This window comes from Engraulis encrasicolus, chromosome 12, assembly GCF_034702125.1.
Source record: "Engraulis encrasicolus isolate BLACKSEA-1 chromosome 12, IST_EnEncr_1.0, whole genome shotgun sequence".
Taxonomy (NCBI): Eukaryota; Metazoa; Chordata; class Actinopteri; order Clupeiformes; family Engraulidae; genus Engraulis; species Engraulis encrasicolus.
The window spans coordinates 7,440,396-7,445,395 of record NC_085868.1 but is presented as its reverse complement, the minus strand read 5'-3'; the positions used below and the strand labels follow the sequence as shown (position 1 = coordinate 7,445,395).

The 5,000-nt window shown below is 44.3% G+C and overlaps 1 long non-coding RNA gene across 1 annotated transcript in view; it reads left to right on the top strand.

Annotated features, from left to right (window-relative positions):
- LOC134460022 (uncharacterized) overlaps window positions 1-3,343 on the top strand; it is a 3,415-nt gene extending 72 nt beyond the window's left edge. The window contains exons 1-5 of the long non-coding RNA XR_010036952.1: window positions 1-196; window positions 926-1,046; window positions 1,270-1,366; window positions 1,628-1,796; window positions 2,019-3,343. The exon at window positions 1-196 is cut by the window's left edge and continues 72 nt beyond it. This is a non-coding gene — a long non-coding RNA (uncharacterized LOC134460022). The remainder of the gene's footprint in view (window positions 197-925; window positions 1,047-1,269; window positions 1,367-1,627; window positions 1,797-2,018) is intronic.
- Window positions 3,344-5,000: the final 1,657 nt, after the last annotated feature.

The following is a 5,000-nucleotide window of genomic DNA, read 5'->3' as shown; positions in this document are numbered from 1 at the left end:
TGATCTTTGATGGGAAGATATTCTGTTACGTTTGTGTTGATATTTTCGTTGTAATTTTCGCTCAAAGTATGTACATTAGCGCCATTAATGTCCGCGATCGTTATGAAGTTAACAGGTGCTAACGAGCCTATTGTGTCGCAGGAATGCCGTTCGCTTCGACCCCTTGCAGTGTGCCTCATTGTGTCCGCCCTGTCAGGTATGTGTTAATGTATGAAAGAGATCCCTGTGGTATTTTCGGTGATAAACATTGTGTTTTCTTTTGGTTTTAACTTTGTAAACTATACGATCTAAGTGCCTTGGTTTCTCTATTACACTGTAAACAGTAGCTTGTCTAGCTGCTGTAGTGTTCTCTCACTTCTGGATGATTGGCAAGGGGAAAACCGTTTGCTTCGACCCCAAAGAATCTGCTTGCAGTGTGCCTCATTGTGTCCGCCCTGTCTTGTTTCAGATTGGGAAGTAAATAAATGCTACTGGATCGAGGCCCCTCATCTCTCCTGCCTCTTCAATCATCCAAAGACTGTTTAGTCTGTTATTTTAATGTAATGGTCGGTTCATGTCCGTTGCATTGACTTGACTTGTCATTGGGTCTGATTTTAAATGTGCCATATAGTTCAATGTGGGAGCAGGTTCACACACTAAATAAGACACTAAGGTCAATTTATTTATTTTTCTCAGAGCAGAGTAGAGCAGATGTTTCAGGTTGCTGCCATCAGAGAGCAGTGACTTGACCTCAGTGTCTTATTTAGTGTACTCCCACATTGAACTCTACTTTTTGGGTCCACGCACCTACTTATTTCTAAACATCTAGAGTGCAACAATACCCCTGCCTCCTAATGTGCCATATAACCTGTATCTCGCCTATTGTGTGTGTGTGTGTGTGTGTGTGTGTGTGTGTGTGTGTGTGTTTGTGAATGTGTTCACGCAGATATAAGAAGTTGGGGTTGGGGTTGATGATCCACATGATGGTGATGGACCAGGACAGCTCTGGACCTCCTGACTGGCAGCTCTATCCTCAACCTCCCTTCCTGTCCTTCACACATGTGCAGGTAAGGCCAATTTTTAAAAACTCACTGCATTGTCTGAGGCAAAAGTAGGAGAAAAGGAGTGAGTGAGTGAGTGAGAACCCGGCCATTACATGTGATGTGACCCTTAAAGGGCGTGTGTGTCCTAGAACCAAGACAGTGGCAGTGTGTGTCTGTCTGTCTTTGGTTAAGGATATTTTTAAGATACTACCTTGTTGTGTTAACATTATTTTGCTATTTCTGACAGGCAGAGAGGCAGTTTTCTGAAGGATGGTTAATGTCAGTACCAACATGTTGTGATGGAGGCTTCCACCTGAGCTGAACACAGAAACTTGCACACAGTGGTGAGTAAAACACTGAATCTGTTTTGTTCTGCACTAGACCAATAAGTATTTCATACAGTAATTCCTTTCTGTGCTGTGTTTATTTATTGAAAAAAAATGTGGATAGAGGATAATACAAAACACTGGCACTGTAGTGGCACTGTGTATCTCTTCAGCCTGGTGTTCTGCATTAAAATGATGGGTGTGATTTTTATGTAGTGTATTCTATGTATCCCTCTCGTGTGTGTGTGTGTGTGTGTGTGTTTGTGTGCATGCGTGCAGATGGAAGCAGTCGTTCCTGTTCAGCATTGATATGCCGGTAATGGGTTTGATGAACCACAGCATGGTGATGGGCAATCAGCATCAGGACCAGGGCCGCTCACAAGGAGAACCTCCTGCCTTGCCTCTTCATCCTCAACCTCCAGTCTTCCTGCTCTTCACACATGTGCAGGTGAGGACAACCTCTAAAATGCACACTTGACTTGAGGCAAAGGGGGGAGAATAGGCGTGCATGCATGCACGTGCACCAAACTTTAAGACAGTAGCAGTGTGTGGGGGGGCATGTGCACAAGCATATGCACGTGCTCATGTCATGTCCTTCTGTAGGTAGATAGGGGGTGGTTGTTTTTGTCTTAATTGTCATTCATAACATTAACATGCCTTTTTTTGACAGGCACAGAGCCAGTTTTCAGAGGGAGGGCTGATGACACCAGCAACTTCGGATCTGAACCTGATCAACCCAGCACCAACCACTGTGCCGCTCCTCCTCTGCCAACTGCACCACATGGCTCCACCATCTCAAAAAGGCACAGACACTACTCCACTTCCTGCGAAGGATGAGAGAAGAGCCGACCTCCCCACAACGGCACTCACCACCTTCTACAGGGGTGTCATTGAGAGCATCCTGACCAGCAGCCTCTCTGTCTGGCATGGCAGCCGTCAAGCTGAAGACTAGAAGGCAGTACAGAGAGTGGTGAGGACAGCAGAAAAGCTCATAAGATCACCCCTACCTGTTCTCCCTACTACCATCAGGGAAGCGCTAGCCCAGCATGCGGTGCTGCAAAAGCACACTGGGAAACGGCTTCTTTCCACAAGCCATCAGACTCCTCAACGCACTGAAGAAAACCACATGAATAACCAAGGACACGGGAGAATATTCCATGAACACTTCTTTCACCATGCCACTTACACTTTACTCATTGCACCTTGTATACAGCATCTTCACATGCCGTGTGTGTGTGTGTCCACTGTGTTTGTGTATTTATTGTCCATCAGTATGTTAATCTTATTATTGCACACTGTTTGGGTGTCTGTGTGAGTGTATTTATAGTATGTATCAGTCTGTATTTAATGCCAATGCCTTATTTTTAGTTATTAGTTAAATGCACATTGGAGACTGGTCAAACACAATTTCAAACTTTGTGTTAACCCTCCATAGATTTTTGTCAAAAAATGGAGTCTAATCTACTGTACTACACAGGCTATCAACAGACCACACAGTTGAGGTGACCGTTCACACTTCATAGTGTAAAAGTAAACAGAAATAAATTCACATTTCATTCCTGTCTCGTTCACTTCTTTCAGCAATGTATGTGGCCTACATGCAGGGAAGCTGACAGGGGGGACAAAGGGGTCCGTTGACCTGGGCCCAGTGAGACGAGGGGTCCAGGAATGGGTCCTCATTACATTGTATGTAGTCTATGTATTGAGTGGGGGGCCCTTTCAGATGACTTTGTCCTGGGCAAAGCCAAAGCTGTCAGTGGCCCTGATTATGTATGCACAAACACTGGTTATGATGATAGGAAAAGTTTTCTCTGTTTTCTGATGGCCTTTGAATTAAGACAGGCCAATCTGGAACCTCTCCTGGATAAAGTGTAAGCTTCAATGGTGTGGTCACTCCTAAATCATAGACAGACATGGAGTATGGTAGGCCTATGGTAATGAAGAAATCGTTTTTCTCCAATAAAACAAACAAATAGCCTATTGCTATTTCAAATACTATTTCATGTATTTTTTCATTAATATCTGCTCTTTTCAAGCTGGCCACATAACTGGTGAGGTGACACTACTTCAAAAAGTCGGGAATGTGTTGCTGATGTACATCGTACAACTTTTCTAAGTAGCCTATATCATGTCTTACCAAGTGAACAACCTCGCCTAAAAGGTTTTTTTAAGTAAGGGTTAACGTTCGGCGAGAAGGTCGCTACCGTGGAATAGCAGCACGACAGAGAGAATCTCTTGTTCTTTCTGAAGTGCTGCTATTCCACAAAGCGACCGACTCGCCGAAAGTTAACCCGCTTATTATATGGATATACTTAAATGATTCACACATGGCGGGGACATTTCTTTAGGCCTATTTAATGTTAAGATTGTTGCTGCGCAAAACAAAACAGTGCCGTTGTGGAACACCGCTAGGCAACAGGTAGCCAGGACAACAGGTGTTGTCTATCACAGAAGCTGATTAGAGTGTTGTTGAAAAGTCGCTTTAGCAGTGAAAAGTCTTGTTGCCATTGACAGCGGTCTGTTATAGACCAACCCGTCCGTTATCGAAAAGTAACAGACGTGCGAACGTTGGGGAGCCCCGTTGAAATGAATGGAGCATTCGACCGATGACGTCACAACCATATAATAATTATTATTATTTGTCAGGGTGTGTTAATATCCTGGAAAGGATGTTTAATCACAGCCCTTGAAAAAAATCTGTGGTTTAATCATATAGCCTACCCAGTGTTAACAGTGACCTCGATACACACAGCTAGGTAAGGTAATGCCAACGCATGGACAATATATATTTAGGCAATATATCGGCCTACAGTATTTACTGTAAATGTGTCAACGTTGTCGTGTTGAAATCAAAGCATTTTGGCGACCTGATGACGTTATGACAAATGTGTGCATAGCGACACGAGTCCTAAACAGTAGGCTACAATGTCCGAGGTATGGAAGACAAAGCAAAATAGGCCTACATATTGGGATTAGAAAACGTGTGATTTATCTCACTTTCTTACATAAATTGTTGAGAATATTATGTCAGTGGAATGTTCAGTGAAACGTTTCTCTGGAAGATAACAATTTGCACGGGATATCTTTGAAAACATGGAGCCTTCATCCGGAAATGGCCTTGAAAATGACATCATGCAGTATCCCTTCACGATTGGCCAATACGGCAAATGCCGGGAACGCCCATGGGCGTGCTTGCATTAAGGGTGGAACTGTTTTACTGCAGCTGGACCCTACTCGTTTGTGCCTGTACCTGTGCCTGTGCCTGTGTGTGTGTGTGTGTGTGTGTGTGTGTGTGTGTGTGTGTGTGTGTGTGTGTGTGTGTGTGTGTGTGTGTGTGTGTGTGTGTGTGTGTGTGTGTGTGTGTGTGTGTGTGTGTGTGTGTGTGCGTGCGTGCGCGCGCGTGTGCGTGTGCGTGTGCGTGTGCGTGTGCGTGCATGCATGTGTGTATTTCTGCCTCTGGTTCTGTGTGTGTCCTTGTGGTAAATTCTCATCATACATTGGGAAATATAATTGGACCACCACAGTAGTGTGGCTCTCCCAGTAACTCATCTCCATTTGTGGGGGACTGCAATATGGTGACATTAAGACTACTCTGTAAAATGCCACAAAGTGATTGGTTGCTGTTACCCATGTGACATCAATCATAGCCACT